The sequence below is a fragment of the Acanthaster planci genome, linkage group LG11 (assembly GCF_054643075.1).
Source record: "Acanthaster planci isolate LZ-2023a linkage group LG11, COTS_SCS, whole genome shotgun sequence".
NCBI classification, from domain to species: Eukaryota; Metazoa; Echinodermata; class Asteroidea; order Valvatida; family Acanthasteridae; genus Acanthaster; species Acanthaster planci.
Window position 1 is genome coordinate 9,683,941 of NC_141787.1, and position 20,147 is coordinate 9,704,087.

The 20,147-nt window shown below is 56.8% G+C and overlaps 4 pseudogenes; 1 reads left to right on the top strand and 3 right to left on the bottom strand.

Moving 5' to 3' along the window:
- Window positions 1–1,798: 1,798 nt before the first annotated feature.
- Window positions 1,799–3,044, bottom strand: LOC147797443 (large subunit ribosomal RNA; annotated as a pseudogene).
- A 2,939-nt stretch (window positions 3,045–5,983) lies between these two features.
- Window positions 5,984–9,528, top strand: LOC147797444 (uncharacterized; annotated as a pseudogene).
- Window positions 9,529–12,618: 3,090 nt separating this feature from the next.
- LOC147797445 (large subunit ribosomal RNA) lies at window positions 12,619–13,978 on the bottom strand (annotated as a pseudogene).
- Window positions 13,979–16,880: 2,902 nt separating this feature from the next.
- LOC147797446 (large subunit ribosomal RNA) lies at window positions 16,881–18,237 on the bottom strand (annotated as a pseudogene).
- Window positions 18,238–20,147: the final 1,910 nt, after the last annotated feature.

The window sequence follows — 20,147 nt, forward strand, 5'->3', positions numbered from 1 at the left end:
TGGGAATTCCTCGTTCAAGGGAGACAATTGCAACTCCCTATCCCAAGCACGAATGCGGTTCAACGGATTGCCCAGACCTTCCGGCGAAGGGCGGCTACCTGCTGATCCCTTCAGTGCAGCGCACGTGCGGCCTCGAACATCTAAGGGCATTACAGATCTGTTATTGCTCAATCTCGCGTGGTTGAACGCCACTTGTCCCTGTAAGAAGTCAGCGCCTGGCGGGGCGGCCGGTGCGACTATTTAGCAAGCCAGAGTCTCGTTCATTATCGGAATTAATCAGACAAATCGCTCCACCAACTAAGAACGGCCATGCACCGGCCGGCCGACGCTCTCCTAGGCTGGAGGGGTCGGCCGGCCGCGCCGAAAACGCCGTTGACCGAGCGCCTGGAAGGCCTCCCGGCGGGGCGGCGAGCAGCCACTTTCCTTGAGCCGCTCCGGAGCGGGGCTTGTCCAGAACCCAGGGGGAATCGCCCCGGAGGCTTGGGCTCGACCATGTAGGAATTGCCGTATTGTATGGACAATATATGGCTGTACTGATTTCTGGTAGCCTGAGCTAAGCTCGAGACCATTTTCCCCCTATAAATAGGCAAAGCAGGGAGTGGGGGTTAAGGTCCAAAATACTCTCATTGAAATACGTACGTTTTGGGCCCAACAGTTCCCGACGAGAGACGCTCTCGAGAGCCGGGGTGCCTCGCCGACGCGTTCGCAGGTAGGGACGAGTCGGTTTTTGCGCCCGAGTCGGGTCGAAACTGGAGATCCGACCTGTCGCGGGCCACGAAGCCCGCACCCACGGCGGTACCGGCGCCGCCCGCTGCGAGACTCTGTCCCCGGCCCCGGTCCCTCCCCGCCCGACGGCCCGTCGCACGAAGGCATTAGGACCGACTTGGCAACTCGCCACCCCGACGCTACTCCCCCAGAGCCCTCCTGCGGGGTATACTGCCCACCCTGGATTTCAGGTCAGTTTGGGGCGGCCCCCTCAGACTCGCGGCCCAGCAGCTCATCCCGGTCCGCCGGGAGAGCGCCGGTTCACTCCGCCGTCATTCCCGGCGGGCCCTCCTCCGGCTGCACCCGCTCCTCCTCAGCCGCCGGTCCTCCCCGGTCTCCCCCTCCTCTGGGTCCGGCCCGCCTGAAGGCCGCTTGCCGGCCGGCCCTCCACAACCCAACCCGCCGCCCCCGCCTCGCTGCCGCCACACAAGTGGCGCCGCCACTCTCCCGGCAGCCGCCTCCCGCCGCTGCCGCCCGTCCTCCGACCCGGCCCGCCAGGATAGGCCCGTCTTCGGCGCGGGCAAATCCCTCGGATCGAAAGGTTTAGTTTCAGCAGATCAAAAACGCAACGTCGGTATGAACGCTTGGCTGCCACAAGCCAGTTATCCCTGTTGTAATTTTCTGACACCTCTTGCTTCAAACTCCGAAGCTCAAAAGGATCGATAGGCCACGCTTTCACTGTCCGTATTGATACTGAAAATCAAAATCAAACGAGCCTTTGCCCTTTGGCTCCGCGCGAGCTTTCCGTTCTCGCTGGGTTCTCCTTAGGACACCTGTGTTACCCTTTGACAGATGTACCGCCCCAGTAGGGCGGTATCTGATCGCCTTCAAACCTCTAACTTTCGTTCCTGATTAATGAAAACCTTCTTGGCAAATGCTTTCGCAGTCGGTCGTCTTGTGGCGATCCAAGAATTTCACCTCTCACACCGCAATACGAATGCCCCCGTCAGTTCCTCTTAATCATTTCCTCGAGTTCCGAAAACCGAAGTTACGGATCCGGCTTGCCGACTTCCCTTACCTACATTGTTCTGTCGACCAGAGGCTGTTCACCTTGGAGACCGGCTGCGGCTATGGGTACGACCCCGCATTTTCAAGGGCCGGCCGAAGCTCGCCGGACGCCGGCGTAGACGCGTCGCTCTACGGGGCCGCAGCCCCTAGCTCTGGACAAGCCGATTCCAGGGATCCCGCCCCTTAGCAAGAAAAGAAAACTCTTCATGGGGCCCCTGCCGGCGTCTGCGGGCTCGCTTGCTTCGGAGCTCGGAGGGCTCCACCTGCGGGTTCGGTAATATTGACCAGATTCCCTTTCGTACGGGGGCGAGGCCCCGGCCCCGCTCGGAGTGGAACTTCCCTGGGGCTTAGAATCGACTGACCTATGTACAACTGCTGTTCACGTGGAAGCCTTTTCCGCCACTCGGCCCTCGAGGATCTGTCGAATATTTGCTACTACCCCCAAGATCTGCGCCCGCGGCGGCTCCAAGTGGCCTCATGGCCGGCACTTCGACGCGCACCGCGGCGGCCCTCCTACTCGTCGGGGTGTACTACCCGGGCGGCGGTCCCACTCGCTCTCTGCCCCAACGGCCGGGTGTGGTCGGCACGTTCAGCGCCATTCGTTTTCAGGGCTAGTTGACTCGGCATGTGAGTTGTTACACACTCCTTGGCGGATTCCGACTTCCATGGCCACCGTCCTTCTGTCCGTATCAACCAACGCCTTTTCTGGGCTCTGATGAGCGTCGGCCGCAATGCAGCGCCCCAACCCGGCGCTCGGTTCATCCCGCAGCGCCGGTCCTGTTTACTAAGAATGGCCCACTGGGCGCCCGTGTATTGAGGGCCCGGCCCTGAGCCGGCGGGTCGGGCCCCGCACCAATTTAAAGTTTGAGAATAGGTTGAGGTCGTTTCGGCCCCAAGGCCTCTAATCATTCGCTTTACCGGTTGCAACTGCTCTCTCTCTCTCTCTTTCCCGGGCGCCAGCTATCGGAGGGAACCAGCTACTAGACGGTTCGATTAGTCTTTCGCCCCTATACCCAAGTCGGAAGATCGATTTGCAAGTTAGAATCACTGCGGACCTCCACCAGAGTTTGCTCTGGCTTCGTCCTGCTCGGGCATAGTTCACCATCTTTGGGTCCTAGCGTGCCCACTCTTCCTCCGCCGCAGCCGCGGGGGGCTGGCAGCGGGGCGGCCGGATCCCGCCCCGGCCGGGCCCTGGCCGGCCTACACTCTCAGTGCACCTCGGGGCTTCGCCTGGCGGCCCCCGGACTCGTGGGCCCGATAGACTCCTTGGTCCGTGTTTCAAGACGGGTCGGCAGGACTCGCGACAATCGCCCGCGGACCCGGGGCGCCTCGGCACGGCCGACACGGACCCGGCCGGGGACCACCGGCCAGCCGCCACCGGGGACGGTCGCGGCGAACCGGGCCCTCCGGAGGGCCGGGAGGCCCAGCCCAGCGGCTGCCGCGGGGAGGCGGCGGCGCGCGGGCGGTTGCGGCCCGTCGTCTCTTCCTCGGCATTGCGGCCGGCGCGACCACGGCCGGTCTCTAGGCTCTCCGACCGGCCTCCCCCCGTCGGGGAACCGGGGTGGCCGGAGGAACCCCAACCGGCCGGCCTATGCCGACCCGGATGCCCAGCCGGTCGTGGGCGCCGCACCCGGGAGAAGTGCACGCGGCCGGGCCTCGGAGGCTCCCCTGGGCCCCGCCCCATGGCTAGTGGGGTGCGGGGCCGCGGCGGGCACCCCGCCGGCCGCGCTGAATCTCCCGGGCCCGATCTGCGCGGCCCTCCCGTTTGCTTCTCGACGGCTTCACGTACTCTTGAACTCTCTCTTTGGAGTGCTTTTCAACTTTCCATCACAGTACATGTGCTCTATCGGTCTAGTGCCGGTTTTTAGCCTTGGATGGAGTTTACCACCCGCCTTTGGGCTGCGCTACAAAACAAGGGAGATCCCCGGTCGGGGATCCTGCCTGCCGCCGCCGGAGCCGCGACCCGGCGCGACTGCGGGGCGCCGCCCGCCGCCTGCTCGGCGGGCGTGCTGCAGGGTTGCACGCGGCTCCGGCTGCGGGGGGCCGCTGCCTGCTCTCCTGGCCTGGGATGCCGCCGACGTCGGTGCGCCTTGGGCTGCCGGGACTCGGCGGAGGGGGCTAAACGGGGGCAGCGGAGAGTCCGCCGCTATTCGAGGGGCCATGCCCCCCTCTCTTTCTCTCTCTCTCCCGGTTGCTCGTCCGCAGCGGGCCGTGCTGCCGCTCCAGCCCCTCCTGCAGGGTTGCAGCCACGCACCACGGCACCTCCCAGCCCGGGGTCCGGCCGAACTGGGGCCCGGGAGCGGCCTTCTGGACACCTCGGGGGAAGGCCTGGCGGGCCGGCCGACCCTCTCCTGTTCATGAGGGTCGACCGGCCGCGTCCAGACCCGAGGGGGAATCGCTCCTGAGCCTTGGGCTCCACTGTGTAGGAATGGCCGTATTATATGGACAATATATGGCTGTACTAATTTCTGGCAGCTGGAGCTGAGCTCGAGACCACCCTCCCCCTATAAATAGGCAAACCAGGGGGTTTGAGGGCCAAAATGCTCTCATTGAAATACGCACGTTTTGGGCCCAACTTGTCCCAGGGCAAAGTCCTCTCAGAGGCCTTGGGTGGGCCAGCGAGCCGATGGACGGCAGGCTGGAGACCCCCGGTCTGCTCGGCTGCATGGAACACCGGACATTCGAACCTCTTGGACGAGGTTTTCCAAAGATGGCAATTCACCGCGCCGCAGCAACCGCGCCACCGCCCTAGTGTCGGGTTCGCCCGGGGAACCGCTCCGGAGCTTGGCGCTCGATTGTGTCGGAAATGCACGGCTTTAAAGGGTCTATGTAATTTTTTTTATTATTTCAATTGATAAAGTGTTTCTACCTGAACAATTTTTTGCTCAAAAAAAATAATAACATGTTCGAGGGGTGACGAACACGCCCCGCCTATCTCCTCATAAACATAAGAATGTGTGACGTAAACCCCGGATATCGGCACACTTTCCAGGTTATGCGTGGCAGTTTGATCGGCAGCGTCACACGCACTCCTTCTAAAGTTTCTTGAGAATTTCGCCGCACTCCTTCACGAAAATAAAGTAGTTTTTATCAGAATGCCACCGACCTGTATTGTTGCTGGTTGCAGCAACACTACCAAAGTTGGTTTTAGTCTGCATCGTTTTCCATCTGACCCAAAATTTCGACGAATTTGGACGGCGAAAGTGAAGCTGACCCGAGCCAAGTGGTCGGACCAACCGAGCACTCGGTGATCTGCTCCGCACACTTTGAGCCTTCTTGTTTTGATCGAAACGCCAACGATCAACAACATCAGTTCGGGATTAAGTTCAAGGCAATGCTTCGTCCCGATGCTGTACCCACAATGTTTCTAACAAGCAAGAAAAGCGAGCCGGTACTGGAAGAGAAGAGGAAGGGTGCTTTTGCAAAACGCGAGCGACTCCGAGCACGTTTTATCGTTTCTCACTCGCCATGCATTCACGTTTGTTTCATAATTGCAGGTGCATGTGATCGTTTTGTACACGTTTCGTTATGCAAAGTACACCTCATGTACAGTATATGCGCGTGTACGGGGGTGGGTGCGTACACGTGGCTACCGGGTGGGTGCGTGCGTGTACATCTATATTGAACGACATCGCGGGCTTACACCATTGAGCTACGAATCTTACACGTACGTGTACACGGATACATGTACATGTACATTATGTCTTGTAGTTGTACATGTACACACGTACTTCACGAATGACAACTATTCGCACTGTCCATGCTGGCGACTGCCCCAAATTCAATTTTGGTTGTTTATTCTGTTGATCTTAAAGCTAGAAACACTGTACAGAAATAGTAGCCGACTTTGTACATCCTGATAGGCTAATGACGGGGCAGGGTTGAAATCGGTTAACACTTTCTTGTTGACATTAATCTGGTCACTCACTAATATGCAAGTTGCAGTTCTTTTTCAATCAGCATAAGCCTTACTGATCGTGACATTCATGTGAGTGTCATGAAGCTGAGAGGCAACAATATCCTTAGCCGTAAGGTTTCCGCACCTGATTTTGTTTCTTCTGCCTTTCAATATATTTTTCACTATATAAGCACAACTGTGGTGGTTTAAAATTTACACTGTTGTTTTACTGAACTATTTCTCCTATTCATTTTAACAAGGATTAATTTCATTAAATTTGTTTTCTTTCATTGGAAACTGCTATCAGGTAATATGGAGGATGTGCTTCCACGGAAACAAGCCAGAAGAGAGAGCAACCAGGTCGGAAAGGTTGGAGATAGAACCTTGTGCATAGAAAGTGTGCCAGACCCAGAGTGTACTGTGAGTGCTAGTAGCATGATTCCAGTTGTGTCGGTAAGTCCATCACAATCACTTGCTCCCTTCAACTATTGTTGAACATTCAAGAGGAACAAATGGATATTGTTCTTTCAATTTTTCTCTCTGGAAATATTTTAAAAATAACTTTCCTTTTTATTCTTTTACATGTACAGAATGTGGATGCTGCTTGTCAGACTGATCCAGTGAAAATTCTTTCTTGTGATATACTTCAGTATCAAAATGCATTTGAAATGTCTATTTTTGTTATCATATTAATTTATAAATTACATTTTTTCTTCTTATTCTGTTTTCTTGTTCTCGTCATAGTTCATGATAAACAACAAATTTATACAATTTTTTTCCGATAGATACCGATGCCGGAAGACAAGCTGTTCCCGAAGTCAGCGAAACTGGAATACAATGCAAGCTGCTTATTGAGGGAGAGGTCGAGAAGGTACAAGACAATGAAGTTGAAGAATTAGAAGAGGAAGAGTTAGAAGAGGAACAAGAGCGTGATGATTCCTCCGACTATGAACCATCCTCATCATCATCTTCAGAACCTTGTTGCACTCGGTCATTCAAAAAGTAAGTACGATAGATGCAGTATATGAAATGAGAATTGATTTTATAAGGTTACAACAGAAACAAAGCGAAATGTTTTTTAAATTTAAAATTAATCTTCTCTCATCACAGAGTAGAAACTACTTTTCATTCCTGCACTTACCGTGGTATCACCTTGGTTTACCCAAATGCCATTGATCTTTTGTAAAAAGAAGGGGGAGAAGTCCACGGACCGTTCCAACATCACCGGATGTTCTTCCTCAAGATCATCCAAAGTACACTGTGTTCGAGGGGAGCTCTTCAAACTTTTCAGGAAGTGTTTCAAGTGCGGTTCACGGAAGATCAGTCTGATTAAACGAACTGTGGGGACTTTCGTTTCTGTTTTTCAGCGATGAGGGGCCTGCAAGTCCAAGGAGACGACCTGGAGTTCCCAGCCATGGCTGGGTGCAACACCTGCAGGAAATCTGCTTCTCTCTGCAGCTGTCCTGTTTGCTGGTGCCAGCCCATCAAAGGTTCTCCGCATGTTGACCAGTATGGGGGCAGCTTGTATTTTGCTGTGCACTTTTTCTCCCACCAGAAGAGACACCTCTTGCCATCAGTTGAAGCGGTGTGGACACAACACATCACCGAAGTAAAGCTTCGTCTGAAAGCTGATAATCAAGCGCTAGTCATCGGCGGGGATGGACGGGCAGATAGTCCAGGCCACTCCGCTAAATATGGGAGCTACACTGCAATAGAACTCAACGCCAACAAGATTGTTGATATTCAGCTTGTACGGGTGAGCTTTGTTTCTAAAGAAAGGTAGAGTTGATGTACATGCGATGGTTTTCGATAAATGGTTCTCGACAATTTGTACAAGCAAAAGGATGAATTCATTTCATTAACTTTATTCTGTATACATAGTCAATTTGAAAGTTGATTATTTCAATTTGCTGCTGCCGCTGCGTCTTGATTGATAGCCTCAGATTGACTGTTACTAACATTTAGTACATGTATTTGTTGTGTATTCATTTGTTAGTGCAAAGAAGTCAAGAGTAGCTACCACATGGAGCTGGAGGGCTTCAAAAGGACAATGGCAAGCCTACGTGAAGCTGACCTCACTGTCTGCAAGCTCGTCACTGACCGTCATTGGTCTTTGGCCAAATATGTGCAGGAACAGGAGCCAACAATTCTACACATGTATGACGTCTGGCATATAGCAAAAGGTACCGGTAGTTGAAGATATAGATTTAAAGTTAAAATAAATATTTGTTTTTATGACCTTCAAAACCATTTGTCGAGACTACAGAATTTCAACTAATTTCATTTGTCGAGACTACAGAATTTCAACTAATTTCTTGAGAAATACATAGGAAATAGTTACGGCAAGAAATTATTTGAAAGGCCCAAAGTATCTTTGCATTATCTTAGATATAATTGTCTAATGGAACAGTTACTTTCCTTTTTGCAAAAAAGTGATTTCACTCGGCAAACAAAACGTAGGCCTTAACACGCCGAAGTTTAATTTGTATCATTTATTTGTATTTTTCATTAAGGGATCAAGAAGATGGTCGATAAGTTTGCAAAGAGGAAAGGGTTTGAGGGTGTGGCCGAATGGAAGAGGTCCATAAACAATCATGTCTATTGGTGTGCCTCTTCCACCACTGATGCAGAGAAGATCTCCGGGAGGCCAAGTGGGCCTCTTTATGTAACCACATCGTTGGAGTACACCGAAGGCACTCTGCTCTGTATACTAAGTGTGACCATGGCCGACTTGGGAGGCGAAAGAAGAAATGGTTGAAGCCAGGTATTAAAAAAGAATTTGCTTTCAGGCTTTCCCTTATGGTTCTTTAATATAGGAATCATGAAGATTAATTTAAACAAAATGATATTAACAAATCAGGTTCGTGGCTTTATAGGGACAGAGGAAACCACCCAGCTGTACCAAATCCTGGAGAGTACCTCATTGCTGAAAGACATTCGGAAAATGTCTTCCGCAGCGCAGACGTCCTCCCTGGAGAGCTTCCACAGCCTCATAAACCAATTTGCTCCCAAGATGAAGGCCTACTCATATGATGGTATGACTTGCAGGTGAGTAGAATTAAGGTGTTACTTCGGCTTTGAAATTGACTCTTATGTTATTTATTTAGTCTGAATGTTTTTGAGCATTCTGCCTCTCCTGGAAATTTATCCAGCTGGGCCTATCTTTTGCCATCCCTTTAATTACTTTCAATATGGCCATTCCGAGTTTACTTCTATAAGTTTTTCCTTTTGTTGAAAATCATACACTTGTTGTATTTATTACGCTTCACATTGCTGGCCATCACTACAACGAGAAGGGACAGAAGCCATGCTACCACATCCAAGGGCACTCAGATGTTTCACCTCAACAAGCCAAAGTTTAAGCCGGGGGAAGCTACGGTGAAACCAATCAAAGAAGCAGCTTCCTTTGGTAGGGGTCTTGCTTTTTTAATTTGTCAAGTTTATTTCACAAAACCCATGGTTTGTAGATTGTAAAATTTCCCCTCAAATCTCCTTTTTCCGGAAGTACATGTATGCTCTCAACAGGACATATTCCTTGCTTTTGAAAAAGAATTTAGATAAGTAAGACTGGAGATTTAAAAATTTATCTTTCAACAGATTTCAGCAAATACAGCTTTTTATTTTTTCCCCGTAAAGTGTGCCTAAGTAAGGGCTTAAAAAGCCCATGTAAATACATATACATGTAGGCAAACAAAGGACACTGTTTGAAAATTCCAAAGAAAAGCTGTTGTAATTAACAATTTCCATATTCAAAATCACTGTATTGTTTGTTCTCCTCAGGGTATGTCAGGTCTCTGTTTACAGAGGCTATCCGACGATGCTGTTTTGTTGTACCCAACACTGCTGCTCAGTCTTAACCCCCCTCCCCCACTATGGCAGAGAAATACACGTTTCCAGAGAAAGATGTTCTGATTGCAAGGCACACGAGCAGATTCAATAAACCTTGAGATTAAAACCCTGCCTGGTGTAGAACTAAAAGGAGTGATCACAGATAGGATCTTAAATGTAGATTCCTTTAAGTTTTGAGAAATGGCAGGTAAATTTGGGTGGTGTTCTATCTGAGTTCGAAAAGAGACATATTCTTGAATAAGTAACTTGGGTGACTTTTTTCCCTTGTCCCTTTTTGTAACTCGAATACGGATATAAATTTGAAGGCCAGTGAGGCTCTAGATATAAATGACAACTTAAAGTTTCGGTCTCGCCAAAATTAAATGTAACGTGGGTTACCTGGAAATAAAAACCAAACTGAATGGAGTGTGCCGTGATGCAGAGGCTGTATACAGCTTTTGGGACGTGATTAGGGCAAAACCAAAATCATTACTGATTCGATATCCAGTGGATTCTTTGTCATTTTCTGCTGTTGAAATTCAAAGAACTATAGGGATTGTTTGTTTTACTTTTGTTTGACCAGTTTTGTGCTTGTATCAGGGGAGCAGATCTGTTGGCGTGACGCAAGACGATTAATCCAATACAAGTGGGACATGGATTTCTGTTTGAAAATATCAAGTGATTCTGCAGTTGAAAGCAAGCGAAATTGTACTAAATGTTTTTCAATCAATGAAATAAGGAGGTGAGTGTTGCCAGACTGTGCCGCCCCTTGATATGTTTCTCTTGCACCGTCAATAATAAAAATTCACATAGAGATACGTCGCTGTTTTTTCGATTGAGATCACTAGGCAGAAATTGACGCTAACACGGTTGAAATCGGTTTTATTGTCGAACATTAAGAAATTAAATTTAAGAATAAAAAGTGATCCGTGTATTCAACCCAGAAAACTGCCTTGAGAGTTTTGTGCTCACGAAATAAAAGAAAAAAAACAGGTGAGGGAAAAATATAAAAGTTATGTGGTGTTGACCAAGCATTCAGGCGCACGGACTCCTGAAATTTGCATGGAATCGCAGTTACCGGCTTCCATATAGGACTCTTCTGGGATCTCGGAGTTCCCGGCCCACCACACTTCCTCCCTGCCCATCCATTTAACTCTAAAAAGAGTTCGAGCGACCATGCAAGGGAGGAAACGAGACAAGCCCCTAAGCCCTGGCCGCCGAGTCGGCCATACGTCTCGAACCTGTACTAAGGCGCTCACCTGGACTTCGCGGACAGTCCCAGCAGAAGAGCTTATCCCGTGGGCTAAGGTACTGTTGGTATTTGGCGTGGGTGAATTAGAGTCTCTTATAGCTATTGACTGACAGCAAGCTTTGGGGAAAAAAGTCACCGGTGGGATTCGAACCCACGATCTGACGATCTGATAGCCATGATCTTAACCATTTGGCAATATCAGAGAATTGCTTCGAGTCGTTCATATTTACGTAGATAACAAAACCATTATTAACGGAGCGCCCGGAGGGCCTCCCGGCGGGACGGCGAGCAGCCACTTTCCTTGAGCCGCTCCGGAGCGGGGCTTGTCCAGACCCCAGGGGGAATCGCTCCGGAGGCTTGGGCTCCACCCTGCAGGAATTGCCGTATTGTATGGACAATATATGGCTGTACTGATTTCTGGCAGCTGGAGCTGAGCTCCAGACCACCCTCCCCCTATAAATAGGCAAACCAGGGAGTGGGGGTTAAGGTCCAAAACGCTCTCATTGAAATACGCACGTTTTGGGCCCAACCTGTCCCGGGGCAAAGCCCTCTCAGAGGCCTTGGGTGGGCCGGCGAGCCGATGGACGCTATGCCTGAAGCGCCTGGCCCGCTCTCCGCGGGCAACCCCGGACATCCGAACCTCTCGGACCAGGTTTTCCGAAAAAGGCGATTCACCGCGCCGCACCACGCAACCCGCCGGCATGGAGCCGTTTTCGCCCGGGGAAGCGTGTCGGAAATGCACGGCTTTAGAGGGTCCGCGTGCGGCTGCGGCGGGTTTTTTTCCCCCAGGACGGCAATTCGCCGCGGAGACACCCTCCCCCCTATAAAAAGGCAAACCAGGGAGTGGGGGTTAAGGTTCAAAACGCTCTTATTGAAATACGCACGTTTGGGGCCCAACAGACCCCGACGAGTGACGCTCTCGAGAGCCGGGGTGCCTCGCCGACGCGTTGGCAAGTGGGGACAAGTCGGTTTTTGCGCCCGAGTCGGGTCGAAACCGGAGATCCGACCTTTCGCGCACCACCAAGTCCGGGGAAGAAATCTTCAGCGGGCGCCCACGCAACGCCGCCCGTCCGACACCCACAGCGGGACAGGCGCCGCCCGCTGCGAGACTCCGCCCTCGGGCCCGAGGCCCCGGTCCCTACCCGCCCGCTGGCACGTGGCGCCACTCCCATTAGAGCCCTCCTGCGGGGTGCACCTCCGGCCCCGGATTTCAAATCAGGTTTTGGGCGGCCGGATAAGCCTCGCGGCCGGGCAGCGTATCCCCGGCTCTCGCCGGTGGGGCCGAGTCAGTTTTTGCGCCCGAGTCGACGCGTAACTGGAGATGAGCCCTTTCGCGGTCAACGAAGTCCGAGGAAGAAATCTTTAGCGGGCACCCACGTAACGCTCCCCGTTCGGCACCCACTGCGGGACCGACGCCGCCCGCTGCCAGATGCCGCACTCGGGCTGGAAGCCATTGTTTATCCGTGCCGAACAGCTGATCGCACGATGGCATTGGGACCGACTTGGCAACTCCCCGAGAGCCCTCCTGCGGGGTACACTATTAAACGTGGATTTCAAGTCAGTTTGGGGCGGCCGTGTCAGACATGCAGCCCAGCAGCCAATCCTCGGCCTCAGGGAAAGCGCTCGTTTACTCCGCCGTCAGTTCCTCTGCCGAGTTCGAGTGCCGCCGGGCCCGCCGCTGGTACTCCCCAGTCTCCTCCTCCAAGGCCGGTCCGCCCGAGGGCCACCGGGCGGCGCCGGCCGGCCCTCCGCGCTCGACCTCCTTCCCCCGCTGCTGGACCCCACCACCCCTCTCCCAGAAGCCGCTCCCGCAGCAGCGACGTCGTCCGACCCGGCCCGCCAGGATCGGCCCCTCTGCGGGGCGGGCAAATCCCTCGGATCGAAAGGTTTAGTTTTAGCAGATCACAGCAAAGCGGCTGCTCTACTGGGCACGACACCCCAATCCATACCCAAGTCGTCTGCAAGTGATCTGGCGTCCCTCTCGAGACGGCGGTTCGCCTTGCGCCGGAGTTCCCGGCCCCCAGGCAGGGGCCGCGGGCGGAGTCGGCCCGGCCCCCCTCCAGGCAAGAGCGGGTGGGCGCTGACGCGGGCCGCACACCGGCAGAGATTTCGACTTAGAAGCGTTTAGCCGTAATCTCTCAGGTGGTAGTCTCGCACCACCGGCCTCTCGACCGAGCGCCTGAACCAGGGGTCCGAATCTGCGGTTCCTCTCGTACTGAGCAGGATTGCCGTGACGGCGACCTCTCATCAGTAGGGTAAAACTACCTGTCTCACGGCGGTCCAAAGCCAGCTCACGTTCCCCATTGGTGGGTGAACAATCCAACGCTTCGCAATGATAGGAAGAGCCGACATCGAAGGATCAAACAGCAACATCGCTATGAACGCTTGGCTGCAACTACCCAGTTATCACTGTGGTCACATTTCTGATACCTCTCGCTTCAAACTGCGAAGCTCAAAAGGATCGATAGGCCACACTTTCACGGTCTGTATTCATGCTGAAAATCAGATTCAAACGAGCTTTTGCCCTTTTGCTCCGCGCGAGGTTTCCGTCCTCGCTGAGCTCGCCTTAGGACACCTGCGTTACCCTTTGACAGATGTACGGCCCAGTTTAAGTCCCCGACTGAAGCTGTCGCCGGAGCGGGTGGCGGCCGGCCCCGTAGCGCCAGAAGACTGGGCCCGCTCCCTGCCTCACTGGCTAAGTAAAGAAACCACGAGAGTAGTGGCATTTCAGCGTCGGGCCTGGGGCCCTCCCACCTATCCTACACCCCCCCCCGTGTCTCTTCACAAGGTCAGACTAGAGTCAAGCTGATTCTGCCAAGCCCGTTCCCTTGGCTGTGGTTTCGCTAGATAGATAGGGACAGTGGGAATCTCGTTAATTCATTCCTGCGCGTCACTAATTAGATGACGAGGCATTTGGCTACCTTAAGAGAGTCATAGTTACTCCCGCCGTTTACCCGCACTTCGCTGAATTTCTTCACTTTGACATTCAGAGCACTGGGCAGAAATCACATCGCGTCAGCGCCCCGGCTGCAGACGTCGCGATGCTCTGTTTTTCATTAGACAGTCGGATTCCCCTGGTCCGTACCAGTTCTGAGCCGGCTGCTGGGCGCCGGCCGAAGCAGCCGCAGCGAGGACTGTCCACGAGGCGGGCACCAGGCCGGTCCGGGCTCGCCCAGCGCCCTAGCTCCGGACCAGCCGATTCCAGGGATCCCGCCCCTTAGCAAGAAAAGGAAACTCTTCCCGGGTCCCCGACCGGCGTCTGGGGCTCGCTTGCTTCGCAGATCGGACCGCCAAGGAGGACAGAGGGCTCCGCCTGCGGGTTTGGGAATATTGACCCGATTCCGTTTCGCCCGGGGGGCAAAGGCCCCGGCCCCGCGAGGAGGGGGGCGCCCGCCTCCGCTGGGAGCGGAACCTCCCTGGGGCTTAGGATCGACTGACCCATGTACAACTGCTGATCGCATGCAAGCCTTCTCCGCCACTCGGCCCTCGAGGATCTCACTCCAATATTTGCTACTACCACCAAGATCTGCGCCCGCGGCGGCTCCACGCGGCCTGGCGGCCGGCGCTTCGACGCGCACCGCGGCGGCCCTCCTACTCGTCGGGGCGTACCACCCGGCCGGCGGTCCCACTCGCTCTCTGCCCCGACGGCCAGGTGTGGGCGGCACTCTCAGTGCCATTCATTTTCAGGGCTAGTCGACTTCCATGGCCACCGGCCTGCTGCCCGTATTAAGCAACGCCTTTTCTGGGCTCTGATGAACATCGGCCCCAAATGCGGCGCCCCAACCCGGCGGGTCCTCTCGCCCGACCTGAGGTCGATGGGTTCGCAATAGGCCTCGGCCTCTCACTCTCTCTCTCGCCTCTCAGGGCCCGCCCGGCGCCTCGGCGGCTGCCAGGAATGGGGGCTTCCCTCCGCAGCCCTCTCTTCTCTCTCTCGGCGCTGGGCGCCCGCTCCCTCTCCGGCAGTCCACTCGGAGATCTGCCACGGGGCCGGCGGCACTCGGTCCCCGCTGACCGGGTCCGGGTCTCCCCTTTTTCTTTCTCGGCCTGCCCTGCCTGCCTGCCTGGCCTCATTTCCGGCGCGCTCCCTCGAGGCCGCCTGTGTCTTTCTTGTTCGGCTCGGGGGCACGACCGGCGCTCGTCTTGGGGCGGATACTCAGCGCCGACCTTCCCCGGGGAACGACCCGCCCGGCCGGTGCCCCTCGCCTACCTGCCTGCCTTGCCCGCAGATCTCCCATATCATCCTCGCCAGAGAGCGGGGGAACCCGCGCCGCAACCTTCCGGTCTCTTTGCACTCCCTTTGTTGCCGCCTGCAGCCAGTGTCCTGGCGGGGGCGTCCCGGCCCGGCGGGGCGGCGGGCCGCCACTTTTTCCGCACCTCCCGTCCCGGGGCTCTCCGGCAGGGCCGGCTGCGGCCCGGGAGCGGCCTTTCCGACACCTCTGGGCAAGGCCGGGCGGGCCGGCCGACGCTGTTCTGGGCATGAAGGGTCGGGCCGGCCGCGCAGAGAAACGCCGTTAACGGAGCGCCCGGAGGGCCTCCCGGCGGGACGGCGAGCAGCCACTTTCCTTGAGCCGCTCCGGAGCGGGGCTTGTCCAGACCCCAGGGGGAATCGCTCCGGAGGCTTGGGCTCCACCCTGCAGGAATTGCCGTATTGTATGGACAATATATGGCTGTACTGATATCTGGCAGCTGGAGCTGAGCTCCAGACCACCCTCCCCCTATAAATAGGCAAACCAGGGAGTGGGGGTTAAGGTCCAAAACGCTCTCATTGAAATACGCACGTTTTGGGCCCAACCTGTCACGGGGCAAAGCCCTCTCAGAGGCCTTGGGTGGGCCGGCGAGCCGATGGACGCTATGCCTGAAGCGCCCGGCCCGCTCTCCGCGGGCAACCCCGGACATCCGAACCTCTCGGACCAGGTTTTCCGAAAAAGGCGATTCACCGCGCCGCACCACGCAACCCGCCGGCATGGAGCCGTTTTCGCCCGGGGAAGCGTGTCGGAAATGCACGGCTTTAGAGGGTCCGCGTGCGGCTTCGGCGGGTTTTTTTCTCCCAGGACGGGAATTCGCCGCGGAGACACCCTCCCCCCCTATAAAAAGGCAAACCAGGGAGTGGGGGTTAAGGTTCAAAACGCTCTTATTGAACTCCGGACGTTTGGGGCCCAACAGACCCCGACGAGTGACGCTCTCTAGAGCTGGGGTGCCTCGCCGACGCGTTGGCAAGTGGGGACGAGTCGGTTTTTGCGCCCGAGTCGGATCGAAACTGGAGATCCGACCTTTCGTGCACCACCAAGTCCGGGGAAGAAATCTTCAGCGGGCGCCCACACAACGCCGCCCGTCCGACACCCACAGCGGATCCAGCGCCGCCCGCTGCGAGACTCCGCCCTCCGGCCCGAGCCCCGGTCCCCGTCCGCCGGCTGGCATGTGGCGCCCCTCCCATTAGAGCCCTCCTGCGGGGTGCACCTCCGGCCCCGGATTTCAAATCAGGTTTTGGGCGGCCGGATAAGCCTCGCGTCCCGGCAGCGTATCCCCGGCTCTCGCCGGTGGGGCCGAGTCAGTTTTTGCGCCCGAGTCGAAGCGTAACTGGAGATGAGCCCTTTCGCGGTCAAAGAAGTCCGAGGAAGAAATCTTCAGGGGGCACCCTCGTAACGCTCCCCGTCTGGCACCCACGGCGGGACCGACGCCGCCCGCTGCCAGATGCCGCACTCGGGCTGGAAGCCATGGTTTATCCGTGCCGAGCAGCTGATCGCACGATGGCATTGGGACCGACTTGGCAACTCCCCTAGAGCCCTCCTGCGGGGTACACTATTAAACATGGATTTCAAGTCAGTTTGGGGCGGCCGTGTCAGACATGCAGCCCAGCAGCCAATCCTCGGCCACAGGGGAAGCGCTCGTTCAGTCCGCCGTCAGTTCCTCTGCCGAGTCCGAGTGCCGCCGAGCCCGCCGCTGGTCCTCCCCGGTCTCCTCCTCCAAGGCCGGTCCGCCCGAGGGCCACCGGGCGGCGCCGGCCGGCCCTCCGCGCTCGACCTCCTCCCCCCGCTGCTGGACCCCACCACGCCTCTCCCAGAAGCCGCTCCCGAAGCAGCGACGTCGTCCTACCCGGCCCGCCAGGATCGGCCCGTCTGCGGCGCGGGCAAATCCCTCGGATCGAAAGGTTTAGTTTTAGCAGATCACAGCAAAGCGGCTGCTCTACTGGGCACGACACCCCAATCCATACCCAAGTCGTCTGCAAGTGATCTGGCGTCCCTCTCGAGACGGCGGTTCGGCTTGCGCCGGAGTTCCCGGCCCCCGGGCAGGGTCCGTGGGAGGAGTCGGCCCGGCCCCCCTCCAGGCAAAAGCGGGTGGGCGCTGACGCGGGCCGCACACCGGCAGAGATTTCGACTTAGAGGCGTTTAGCCGTAATCTCTCGGGTGGTAGTCTCGCACCACCGGCCTGTCGACCGAGCGCCTGAACCAGGGGTCCGAATCTGCGGTTCCTCTTGTACTGAGCAGGATTGCCGTGACGGCGACCTCTCATCAGTAGGGTAAAACTACCTGTCTCACGGCGGTCCAAAGCCAGCTCACGTTCCCCATTGGTGGGTGAACAATCCAACGCTTCGCAATGATAGGAAGAGCCGACATCGAAGGATCAAACAGCAACATCGCTATGAACGCTTGGCTGCAACTACCCAGTTATCACTGTGGTAACATTTCTGATACCTCTCGCTTTAAACTGCAAAGCTCAAAAGGATCGATAGGCCACGCTTTCACGGTCTGTATTCATGCTGAAAATCAGATTCAAACGAGCTTTTGCCCTTTTGCTCCGCGCGAGGTTTCCGTCCTCGCTGAGCTCGCCTTAGGACACCTGCGTTACCCTTTGACAGATGTACCGCCCCAGTCAAACCCCCAGACTGAAGCTGTCGCCAGAGCGGGTGGCGGCCGGCCGCGTAGCGCCAGAAGACTGGGCCCGCTCCCCGCCTCATCGGCAAAGTAAAGAAACGACGAGATTAGTGGTTTTTCAGCGTCGGGCCGGGGCCCTCCCACCTATCCTACACCCCCCGTGTCTCTTCACAAGGTCAGACTAGAGTCAAGCTGATTCTGCCAAGCCCGTTCCCTTGGCTGTGGTTTCGCTAGATAGATAGGGAGAGTGGGAATCTCGTTAATCCATTCATGCGCGTCACTAATTAGATGACGAGGCATTTGGCTACCTTAAGAGAGTCATAGTTACTCCCGCCGTTTACCCGCACTTCGCTGAATTTCTTCACTTTGACATTCAGAGCACTGGGCAGAAATCACCTCGCGTCAGCGCCCCGGCTGCAGACGTCGCGATGCTCTGTTTTTCATTAGACAGTCGGATTCCCCTGGTCCGTACCAGTTCTGAGCCGGCTGTTGGGCGCCGGCCGAAGCGGCCGCAGCGAGGACTGTCCACGAGGCGGGCCCCAGGCCGGTCCGGGCTCGTCCAGCGCCCTAGCTCCGGACCAGCCGATTCCAGGGATCCCGCCCCTTAGCAAGAAAAGGAAACTCTTCCCGGGTCCCCGACCGGTGTCTGGGGCTTGCTTGCTTCGCAGATCGGACCGCCAAGGAGGACGGAGGGCTCCGCCTGCGGGTTTGGGAATATTGACCCGATTCCATTTCGCCCAGGGGGCGAGGCCCCGGCCCCACGAGGAGGGGGGCGCCCGCCTCCGCTGGGAGCAGAACCTCCCTGGGGCTTAGGATCGACTGACCCATGTACAACTGCTGATCGCATGCAAGCCTTCTCCGCCACTCGGCCCTCGAGGATCTCACTCCAATATTTGCTACTACCACCAAGATCTGCGCCCGCGGCGGCTCCACGCGGCCTGGCGGCCGGCGCTTCGACGCGCACCGCGGCGGCCCTCCTACTCGTCGGGGCGTACCACCCGGCCGGCGGTCCCACTCGCTCTCTGCCCCGACGGCCAGGTGTGGGCGGCACTCTCAGTGCCATTCATTTTCAGGGCTAGTCGACTTCCATGGCCACCGGCCTGCTGCCCGTATCAAGCAACGCCTTTTCTGGGCTCTGATGAGCGTCGGCCCCAAATGCGGCGCCCCAACCCGGCGGGTCCTCTCGCCCGACCTGAGGTCGATGGGTTCGCAATAGGCCTCGGCCTCTCACTCTCTCTCTCGCCTCTCAGGGCCCGCCCGGCGCCTCGGCGGCTGCCAGGAATGGGGGCTTCCCTCCGCGGCCCTCTCTTCTCTCTCTCGGCGCTGGGCGCCCGCTCCCTCTCCGGCAGTCCACTCGGAGATCTGCCACGGGGCCGGCGGCATTTGGTCCCCGCTGGCCGGGTCCGGGTCTCCCCTTTTTCTTTCTCGGCCTGCCCTGCCTGCCTGCCTGGCCTCATTTCCGGCGCGCTCCCTCGAGGCCGCCTGTGTCTTTCTTGTTCGGCTCGGGGGCACGACCGGCGCTCGTTTTTGGGCGGATACTCAGCGCCGACCTCCCCCGGGGAACGACCCGCCCGGCCGGTGCCCCTCGCCTACCTGCCTGCCTTGCCCGCAGATCTCCCATACCATCCTCGCCAGAGAGCGGGGGGAACCCGCGCCGCAACCTACCGGTCTCTTTGCACTCCCCTTGTTGCCGCCTGCAGCCAGTGTCCTTCGCTGGGCCTCCCGGCGGGGCGGCGGGCTGCCACTTTTTTCCGCACCTCCCGTCCCGGGGCTCTCCGGCAGGGCCGGCCGCGGCCCGGGAGCGGCCTTTCTGACACCTCTGGGCAAGGCCGGGCGGGCCGGACGACGCTCTTCTGGGCATGAAGGGTCGGGCCGGCCGCGCAGAGAAACGCCGTTAACGGAGCGCCCGGAGGGCCTCCCGGCGGGACGGCGAGCAGCCACTTTCCTTGAGCCGCTCCGGAGTGGGGCTTGTCCAGACCCCAGGGGGAATCGCTCTGGAGGCTTGGGCTCCACCCTGCAGGAATTGCCGTATTGTATGGACAATATATGGCTGTACTGATTTCTGGCAGCTGGAGCTGAGCTCCAGACCACCCTCCCCCTATAAATAGGCAAACCAGGGAGTGGGGGTTAAGGTCCAAAACGCTCTCATTGAAATACGCACGTTTTGGGCCCAACCTGTCCCTGGGCAAAGCCCTCTCAGAGGCCTTGGGTGGGCCGGCGAGCCGATGGACGCTATGCCTGAAGCGCCCGGCCCGCTCTCCGCGGGCAACCCCGGACATCCGAACCTCTCGGACCAGGTTTTCCGAAAAAGGCGATTCACCGCGCCGCACCACGCAACCCGCCGGCATGGAGCCGTTTTCGCCCGGGGAAGCGTGTCGGAAATGCACGGCTTTAGAGGGTCCGCGTGCGGCTTCGGCGGGTTTTTTTTCCCCCAGGACGGCAATTCGCCGCGGAGACACCCTCCCCCCTATAAAAAGGCAAACCAGGGAGTGGGGGTTAAGGTTCAAAACGCTCTTATTGAAAA